Source organism: Gobio gobio, assembly GCF_949357685.1.
Source record: "Gobio gobio genome assembly, chromosome: 5".
Lineage (NCBI taxonomy): Eukaryota > Metazoa > Chordata > Actinopteri > Cypriniformes > Gobionidae > Gobio > Gobio gobio.
The window spans coordinates 15,376,990-15,388,280 of NC_137101.1; positions in this window are offsets into that span (position 1 = coordinate 15,376,990).

An 11,291-nucleotide genomic window follows, 5' to 3' on the forward strand; every position below is an offset into this window, starting at 1 on the left:
CATGTGTGTGCTATTAATAAAGCGTTCAAATATTGAGGGACTATAATTCAAGTTGTTTTACTTGTAACAGGCTGCACAAAACCACTAATGAGCAGCAGCCTGTTCTAAATTTAGGAGATTTGGACATTGTGTGCATGGTTGCATTTATTATTTACAGGAAGTTCAGGAATACCACTTAAGTGGTAAGACCACCTATTGACTGCATTTCCGCTACTGATCTTGAGTCGTATCCCGATGCAAAACTGATGCCAACAGTATAGTTAGTGCAAATGAATGAGTCATTGCATTATTTTATTTTATGTGCACTGATATTTGGCTATAATCTGATGTCCCCATATGTGTCCTCTGTCTTTTGGTTGATACCAGCAACCAATCATCAATACGGCATTGTTTTCTGAAGCAGAGAAATCCTTAATTTCACTCACTGGCTTTAATAAAAGTGTTTCTCTGGAGGAAGTCTTGGCATCTGTAAATGTGTTGTCTGTAGTGCTAATGAATTCAGTGTTGATTCTCGGAGAAAAAAAAAATCTCAGAAAGCATGAGAATTTGTGGTGTGCTGGGTCTTTTATAAGACTTTAGCAGGAGGTTGTGTTGCTGTCTTTGCCAATTATGGTTTAAAGGAAGACTATTAATAAGCTTTCCAAATTCTTTACATTGCTGATAGATTGGGATTGCACAGACTACCTCTTCTTCTTCTTCGTCATAACCATGCATATATATCAGGAAATTAAGATAGTCTTGCCTTAACATCTAAGCCATTCATCTACAGCTTCGAAGACCATAACATTTATCTAAAGTTAATATTACTTTGCCTTATGCCAAAAACTTCCTACACATGCATTATAGGTTCTTCAGATCAGAGTTTTAAAAAATACTGTTTTGAATCTTCCTTGATTTGAAACAATCTGTACTGCCATCTAACAGATTTTTCTTTCATGCTGCCCATAAATGGGTTAAAGCTGGCAACCTTGATTTCAGAATATAAGCTATAAAAACTACAAGAAGTCTGTGAACAAAAGCAAACCTTCCAGTTTATATCGGGCCAGTTAAATGACTCATGAAATAAAACAGAGTCAAGTACATCAGCATAACTCAGAGACAGGAGGCAGAAGGGATTTTCTGTCTCCATGCAGTTTTCTGTTGTTTTGGCTTATTGGCCTTTCTTCGTTTTTGCTGGGCAAGCGAGTGTGGGAAGAATGCCCATGTGATAGACCTCTGTAAACAAACAGAGCTGGTGATGTCATACCACTGGAATGCAGAGGAATGCATTTTACAGACTGGGGGTGCTGTGAATTGGGGTATTCCCCCAGAGAGAAGGACAACGATCCATAACTGTTGCTGCCTCCGTTTTATCATGACCCATTACATTTCTTTAAAGTAAATCATTTTAAGTGTATAAAATGAAACTAATATACTGAAGAGACATTTTAATTTTAAAATATTGATTTAGTTTTTCTCCAAAAAATGGTTCTGCATACAGATTATTATTGTGTTTGTAGCTGAACAAAGTTTCAATGGATCAAAAATATCTTGAACTGATAATGAGCCGCTTATCTTCATTCCAAAAAGAAAATCATCTTCAGGCAGTCCTCGGGTAAACTGCTATGTCAGATATTGCCTTTCTCAAATCTCTGAGTAAACAACTCACTATTGTACTGACAGCATCCACAGGGACATACTCTCTTAAAATGTTTTACCCTTACTGGATGTGCTTGTTGATATTCATGGGTGTACTGTTTGCATGACCTAGGAAACCAAGTTTAACCTTTCAGTGTTTCGTATTCGGTTCCATGAGACAGAAATATGACTCCTTACAGTACAGATGTAGTTTCTATATTTCCTAACATAGTGGCCTTGTCTAGACTGTGTTCTTACCCATGGACATTCACGCACAAGTAAATATTATGCTGTTCATGCTGCCAGACAAATGGCTTTTTGCCCTTTTGGGCCTTTTTTAAGAAGAGGAGTAAATGAGGCTTCCGTGGGAGGGTCTCGCAGAACTTTGAGCTGGAGGGAGTGCAGCTCCTCTCCTTTGAAGTTAGCCCGTCTGCTTGAATATGAACACCCTTAGAAGCCAGACAGCACCTGATACCACCCTTCACATCAACTGGATGATATGACAATGATCAGTGTCTACAAGCCAAACGTTGCTGGGAGGAAAAGGATTCTCTGCCATAAAGCTTTAGAGTGCCATTCAAAACACCACCCGCATACTGCACCTTCTGTAAACTTCAGCATGTGTTTTCATGCACCACACATTGCTTTTCTTGCACCAAGAAATAAGATATGGACAAACAAAGCTACCATAAAATAAGTGATATTATGCTTTCAATCCAGGTTTCCCAAACCACATGGGTTTAATGCTTTTATATCTGCAAGCCCTTTTTCTGTTTTGAGTCTTACTGTTTTACTGTTTCATTTCTGGCATTGGATCAGTAAATGCAGCTAATCTTCCTCAGCAGGCGCTGTCGTCAGTAATTATGTCAGCTGATTTGAGGGTCGGGGAGGGCCTAAGACCCTTAGTGGAAGATGGCAGCTTCTCTTTGCCTCTGTATTTATGCAAATGTTAAATATTAAGCTCTGTTTTCCCTTATACAAAGATCTGAAATTGCTATTTTGTAATTTTAGTAGTGCATTATAATCCTTAAAACTAAACAATTAAATAGCGCTTGCATTTATAAATTCTATACTTAAATATTACATTCAATGAATTATACATTTGAATATTAGTTGCAGAACAGATACAATTACACAGATACACGATTCTATAGTTCACAACCATAAAGAATTGCATATCCTGTTTAACAAAACTGCCTGAAAAACTTCCGTTTGAGATATGAAATTGAAAGGGACTTAAATGGAATGAACTTTCGCAAATGTGTTTTTCAGGATTGTGTTGATGCCATCATTCCAAATAACTATACTTTTAAGTGGTGATAGGATAATTAACTCTCGATAGTAATGGAGAAGCTGGCAGCCTGGAACATCTTCACCACCATATTAGGAATGTGAGAGACTGAGAATAGGGGACCGCCATGATAAGTCAGTTGAGTTGAAGCCATGCTATTTTCAGCCTTCAGAATCCCCGAGAGGGAAGACGAGCAGCTTTGAATCAGGGGATCAGAGTGCCTGCATACAAGTGTATCCATCTTGACCTGTGATATAGGGCATACTGGGATTGCTATGTTTTTCTTTGAGCAGTCTCTCTATTGTTCTAGACTGCAATAATAGCAATGGTTATAATTTAAAATATTATGGTAAAGCATTTGGATATTTGTTAAAAGACTAATTATCTATATACAAACTACCATGATCTCCACTTGCTCTATTTCATTTGAATACTTTGTAAAATATATCACTATTGACATAATGGCTTTTTCATGGCTTAGCACTGCAGTCCATTGAAAGGTTGGAAGAAGGGGGAGCTTTTTGCAATCGACTATTTCATAACAGAGGAGATGAAAGGTTTATAAATGTGTGGATGCACTTTCCATTATCATTGGAAGCCTATCAAATCCATTATGGATAGAAATGTGCTGTATCAGCTGGCTGAAGATGATGTTCAAGCAGTTTAGCTTCACATCTGCCTTCTAATGCAAACTGTACATTGCGTATTTTTGTCTTATCAGCTCTGTAGGTCTCAAACAAGACGCACCGCTTTTGCTCTTATATGCTGCACTAACATGTAATATCACAGTCACCATGTTTTTAGAAGAAGTCACTGCATTTTGCCAGTATCTTTCTGTAGGTACTGTTAAACTTGTGTTAAACTTGTTTTGTTGTTAAGATAATCTTGATCTCAGCTTATGTGTTCACAGCATGCAGCCATTTGAGAGAGACTGGAAAGGAAAAGAGGACAGGAAGGGTGTTGGAGAGGTGCCCATTGCTGGTGACTTCACGGTTATCTGAAGTGAAGGGAAAGTGTATTGTTGATAATTCATTATGATTTTAAACATGCATTGCATGCTCTATCTTCTGTGGAGAAATTAGTAGCCTGCCTTGTCCCTCAGTTGTAAGTGACGGAGCAGCTTTGTATTTAGTTTTACCATGCTAGGCAGAACAAAATGTAAAAATTCCGTGCTACCCTTATGAAAATAAGTTTATTCAAGTGTTCTATTAGTAGGCTATACTTTTTTTAAACTAAATATAAGAAAGCATACTTTCAGTCTACTTTTTATATACTTCTCAGAAATATACTTTATGTACTTCTCAGAAATATACTTAAAATTGTACTTAAGTATACTTGACTTATACTGACAGAAAAGTCTAAGTATATTTGGCCTATATTTGTAGCATTTTATTTCAACCTAAAAGTCTGTTGCGGTTTGCGCTGTAAGAGTTGTTTGCTATTCAAATCAACGATGGAGTTTAAAAAATGAAACCGATGGGCCGACGACGAGGTTCAGGCTTTATTAAAGGGTAACTTCAGTGATTTAGCATTAAGCTTTGTATTTAAACTGGGTCATTTATGCAGTAGAAATATGACATTATTTTTGAATTTGGTGCCTTCTAGACTGAGAAAAGACAGAAAATTTATTTTTGTCTCATGTGGATGAAAGACAACAACTCCCAGAATGCACTTGCTTCGCTGCCCTACGAGGCCACTCCGTACACCGTCGTTTTGATTTTCATAGTAATACAATCATTTAGTTCAGTTAGAGAATAAACACTACAATTAAAAACTGAACGTGTCTTTTCAATAAAGTGTGAGTGAGCCGAACGAAAGTCACGTTACAGGCAGCAGTGTCAGATTTCATTCATCACGCAGAGCTGAGGTAACGTTAAGCGCCAGTCTGGCACGCTTTCAGATCGCATATGAAAGCTAAACTATCACAGGAATTCATTAAAAAGTTGAAACACTCACTTTACTCTGCACCACGCTCCGTTATTACGATTGTCCGTGCAGCCGTCTGTGTCTTAACGTTATATTCGGTGCGTGAGATCTCTCCCCAATGGGCGGGTTGATAACATGCGGAACAGCTCCTTCTACTGGCTGTAGTCTTTGCCTCTGGCCAAAAAATCCTCCAATGACGCAAAATGACGATATTTGCGTCATCGGAGGAATTTTTCCAGAAATAAAATGCATAATTCTCTCGTCTCGGGGGGATATGAGGGTGGAAAGTACCATAATTGGAATATACTACCGGTTTTACTGATACAAAGCCTAATGCTAAATCACTGAAGAGACCCTTTAAGTTTATTTGCGGAGGACGAAATCCAGTGGGCTCTGGAAAGTCGCGTGTGGTCCTACGTCACCAGACTAATCTTCACGGTACTTGACCGCGTTGGAAATGCAGACAGCAGCAGGTCTGGGGGAAAAAGAGTTCCTGGGACAAATTGTTCCGGGTAAGTTTGGTGGAAACAGGGCTTTACACTTAAATATATACTTTTATATACTAAAAGTGGGCCAATTTAGTCCCAAGCAGGTATACTTAAGTATTACATTACTTAAGTATACTTAATAAAATGAACTATACTTCCTTTTCGTAAGGGTAATCTGACAGAATCAGTTTTATTTAATGATGTAATGATTTTGTTGGCATCTTAATTATGTGTTTTATTGGCTTAAATCACTTTTGAGTAGCACATACATGTTATATGCAAATTAGATTAATTTAAGTTAGTTTTGTAACCAACAACATTTCAGTGCTTCCTTGGAAAAGCATTTTAGTCTGTCATTGGTAGTCTTTTACATTGCAATAAAGACAGTTAATAAATCCCTAATGCAATCAGCAGTAATGTATGCAGGTGAAAGGTCACAGCCTGTCAAAAGCCAACCATTGGCTTTAGGGCTTGTATGAAGCAGTGAAAGCAGGAGACACCATTCTGCAAGTAGCTCAGCACGATGTGACTACTATGTGTTCACTTTATAAATTATCTGTTGTCCGTATGAATGTGTTGTGCAGTTCTCTTAATAGGCCTGTGGGGCTAGACTTGGTGGGCGGGCGTTGTGAGCGAGGTTTGGATTCCTCACCCACAGGCATCACAGGATTTACATTCTTCTACACTAGGCCTGCCAATGTGAATGATTCTGTCCCCCTCAGTCACTTGAAATTAAATTAGCATTTACCTGTTCTTCAAAGACAAACAGCAAGCAGCTGTTTCTGTACAAAGGTCATGCACTGTATGACCCCATTATATTTAGCCTCAGCCCTGCTAGCTGTGCCATTTTGATCAGGTACATCGGGTCCCTAGCAAGGTTATATGCTTGGCACTGAGGTTAATGGGACCCTGGGCTGTAAATCAAGTTTAACTGTCAAGAAATATCCAACTTTTTGAGATCAGTGATTTTAAATTTGACATAAAAATTGTGATGTAAACATCTGTTGTAATAAAATAATATACAGTCAAGATTTAAGTAAAAAATAGCTCTACTCAGAAAGTATAAGCATCTGCCATGCTTGGTAAGCAGACAATTATGTCTTGCTTTCTAGTGAGAACATCCATTCCTGTGATGGAAGCTCCAACTGCAGACAGCTGTTAATGACTTAGCAGAGAAACTCCACATCCATTTATTAGAGCATTGTAATGCACTCACCATCCAAAAGTGAGTGTTTACAGAGCTTTATTGGATTTTGAAGTGGAAGCTGAAACTAGAGATGTCTAATGAATGATTCAACCCTTTGCAGATGTTTCAGCACCAGAGATAAGCCAGGCACAGGAGCCAGCAAACACATTAGCTAGCCATAATGTCCTACCAGTCCCTACTACTTCTCTGTGCTTTTCCAGGTCAGACCGGGATCATATTTAGTAGGTAAATATATTTCATGCCAATATTTGTTGTCATTAAAAATAGAGATTACTGTGTTTACTGTTGTAGCATCAGCCATTACACTAAAAAATGTTTGTCAGCCCAAGGATCTCAGCCAGTAAACTACACAGGTGTGAGGGCCCTTTTGTTACAGCTGCAGTATTCTTTTCATGCCAGCTTCACTCTCTTGTTCTTTCATAATGGATAATGTGAGGACAGCAGTGCTGCCAACATGACTCAAACAATAGACAAAAATTGTCATTTTAGCTGTGTATTTGTACGTTTGTGTGCATGGGTAAACTAGTTGGGGACACCAATGGGTCATCTGTGCTGCAGTTCCAATACTTGTTTTTCCCTTTATCACCTTGCCCGGTCTCTTGTCGTTTTTATCTTTCTGATTTGTCCTCTGTTAATGTCATTCAGCCCTGTTTGTTTATTTCACCTCTATATCAATCTCCATTTGCACCTGCCTATCTCTCTCCCACTGCCTGGCCAGCCTCAGCTCCCAAAGCTTCCCATTCTGTTGGCTCAATTCCCTGTTGTTCTGAGCTGCTAATAGTGCACTTTCCTGAAAACTATTTGCCTTTTCAGGACAGCGGAATTCCATGTCAGCTCTGGAAAATCTGTTCATTGTCATGTTAATGCCACCATTAGCCAGGCTCTCTTCAGAGACTCACCAATCAACATCCCTTACTTTCTTGTTTTGATTGCAAGCTTTACAGCTCCCCCATCTTTACAGTCCCATTATATATACTGCAGTAAATATTAATCTCATAGTTATTGAAACTGTAGTTTCAGGACAGTGTTATTCCCTAGGATAGCAATAAATAGAAATTACAATATATAATATGTGAATGCTGTCTCACATGAATATCTGTCAAGGCGCTTTATATAAATGCACATTACATAATAGTTATTTTGCACCCTATACTCAATTTAAGCTCCACTTCTATTACAGACGTTTATCAGTACTGTTTTAATGGGTTGCTGTTCTCTATCTTACTATGCTCAGAGTCTTTGAAAGATGTAGACTTCACTAGCTACACGGCTTGCCACCAGGAGCCCGATGAGGCCCAGGTGTCAGTGTTAATTAACAGCTTTTGAAATAGCCCCTTTAGTCCCTGGGCCTGGCTATCAGCGTCTATATAGGGGAGTGAACTTTATGATATATTTGCAGATGGCACGCACCATGGAGCCTTTGGTTCAAGTTTCTTCGGCCTGAAGCTCATGGGTCCTATTTAGGCCATTGGCAGAGTTTGAAATTTGAATTTCGTCACCCATAAATCTTTGCTCGGGCCATAGCATGGACAGGTTATTCATGCAACTGGTTCTCTCATCGTTGTTTGTCTTTGCCCAGGTCCCACAGGGAACATAGTTGGACTGGAAGGGGCTAAGGCCTCATAACGGGCAGCTGTCAAACAGAGATGAAAGCTTTTCTTGTCAAACCATGAGCTTGCCAAGAAAGGTCCTCCTCTGTGAGCTGGGGTGACATAGTCATCCCAGACTGCCACGTCCTGAGCCAATACCACACCACAACTGCATCCGAACATAAAACAACCTATATCTTCATCAAGTGGTTGATACAGAAAACGTATTGCACCAGTCACTATATGTAACTTCTGTTTTGGTCAGGACATGACCCAGGTTGGATTCAAACCTGGGTCTCCATGAGCTAACAGCTCAGCATAATCCACTGCACCACAGTTCCGATAGATCATTGCTTTGACCTGTTGTTAATTTCCTGCTGGATGCATTCAAAAGCAGGCCATCGCATTGTATCAGTGCCATCAGGTTTGCATCAATGTGGCATTTCATCCTATGTATCCTTTTGTTTTGTGAGATGTATTTCTGCTAATAGATCAGGACACTTAAGCCCTATGAGGATGCACAGGGCAAGTGTACTTAGAGGCACACATACTTTTCACCCATACAATATATGTCTTTCATTGCTGCTTGTCTTTTAGAGGGTGTGGATATTATTGGCGTCGTTTTACTAGCGCGGCGTTCTCTGGAGAAATGTGACTCCATTACACAATTAGAACCAGGGCAGTAAATTGTATGTTTGTGTCAAAGCGTATAAGGCCAAGATACAGTGACAGAATGAAGACTGTCATACTAACACAGAAAGGTCACGTAGATTGGCACACAGTATCAATGTGTGAAAGGTCAGAGGGCATTTGATTTGCCAGAGCGACAGAACTAATGCCATCTGTAAAGTATATTCAACCTTAATTATGTGCAATGAATCTTTTCAATTAATCAGTTTATTCAAAAGGAAAACAGAGAATTTGTGAACTGGATTAACCATTTCATTAAAAATATTTGATGCAAATATGAGGGTGAGTAAATAATGGCAGATAACATCAAGTATTGGAGTGTTGGATTAAATAAGATGAAGTAAGATGCCTTTGGTTACTGCTACTTTTCTACCCGTGCTTGACTATGGTGATATAGTGTATCAGTTCGCCCCATCATATCTTCTATCCTCTTTAGATGCCGTTTATCATGGTGCTTTGAGATTTATATCTGATTGTAAATCCTCAACGCATCACTGTATACTGTATAACAGAGTAGGTTGGTCTTCTTTGCTTAACAGAAGAAAAATGCACTGGTATTTAATTATTTATAAGGCCATTTCGGGGATGTTGCCATCTTATCTTTGCTGTCTCATAAAACAGAAAATTGTTGAGAAATACTTTATTCGCTCACAAAATTGTTTTTTTCTCTCTGTTCCTTTTGAACGATCTGAATTAGGCAAAAAGGCTTTTATGTATGCATCTCCTACTGATTGGAATCTTCTGCAAACGAAATTGAAATGACAAAATTTGCTGTCATTGGATAATTTTAAAACAGTTATTTGACAAATGGACACTGATTCAATGATATGTAACTGTTTTTAGTGTTTTTAGTCTGTTTGTGTTGTAATATTTTGTGATGAAACTGATGTATTGCTGCCCATTTTGGCCAGGACACTCCTGTGAAAGAGATTCTTAATCTCAGAGTCTTTTCTGGTTAAATAAAGGTTAAATAAAAAGAATGCCCCTTTAAGTCATGTCCTCCCTTCTCTGTGATTTTTAGCTGTGTAATTGCAGAATCAAAGTGAGGTATTGCGTATTGAGCTAATCTGATTAGCTAACCTCTAATCAGGTACAGGATAACACTGTCCTCTGATCCCAGAAGACTTCGGAAATGATGCGTCATGGAAACATGCATCATTTGAAACACTACAGGCAAAAATATGCAGCATATTGTGTAAGAGGTAAACGTGGAATGGTGATGCCTTGTACCTGTGGCCTGCAATTGTAAATATGCTATTTAACATGTAATTTATAATACGTTATTATAAATGTTGTAGTTTTTATATAATATATGCTAAAAAAGAAAAATCAATCACTGTCCTCAGTTGGGGATGCATGCTTCTAAAGATTGCAAAGGGAGTTGGCATATCAATATCATTGCGGTTTCTGTCCAGTCAGTGTGTAAATTTCATCAGAGCAACAGAAATGATGACCTCACCATTTGTACATGTCTGGTATTTGAAAATCAGGTCCGGGCAGTTAGAGAGATCTGAATTCTTTGGTACTGTATGCCATGGGATTGTCATTCCTATCTCTTACCTGTAGATTAAAAACATTAGCCTCAGGTTTCTAGGCTTTTTCTTGTCTTTCCATGAACACTGAGCTACATTAGAATGTGTTGATGGCTGTAAGTTTTGCACGTGATCCATGTAGCATCTGTCCCGGATCACCTTACAAGTCCTATCTAGAAGGATAAATTTGTTGGTGTGGGGGTAAGAAGGGTTATCACCTTACTACTCTGTAATGTGGCAGTTCTTGCTAGCTCAACTTGACGTTTGTCATATAGCCCAGAGGCAATAAAGAGCAAATAAATTGTTTGGAAAAAAGGTTGTCACTTAAACTTCATATTGTAGTAAAGACTGTACCCTGTATAGTCATGTATAGAAAACAAAACTAGTTTCACCAAGTGATCTAATTTGACCTGAGTTCCCTGTCAAGAATCTTCATGTAAACATTCTAAAGCTGTCTTTTTCCTTTGAGGTCTGATGTTAAACAAACAACTTAATCAGTCAGAAAGGGGGGGCACCAAAGCTGACATCTACTGGCCATCAATATATCTCTTATCTTTGACACTGTACTATCCAAATTCCAAACAAGATAAATATCAAGAGCAGGGCAAATATTGAGGTCTATTTGACATGTAACTGCCAGAAATGTAATAGTTCATGACCATCATCCTTAAATGTGAATTGCTTTCATTAGCATATTTTGCATATTTGGAATTTTCAATTTACTACAGGGGTCATCTGTCAGGATAGGTCTGATCAAATGGCACGACACTGGGTGATAATGTTGATGCCTTCATAATCCGAATGCAGTGGCATCATAAAATCAGAAAAAGTATAATACACCACAAGCCCCCATGACCATTGATAGGTAGAAGAGACTAGATGATAGTCTAAACTTGGGTTGCTTTGAATGCCTAGAACTTGTGTTTGGCATATTCAAGCTCATATCTTAGT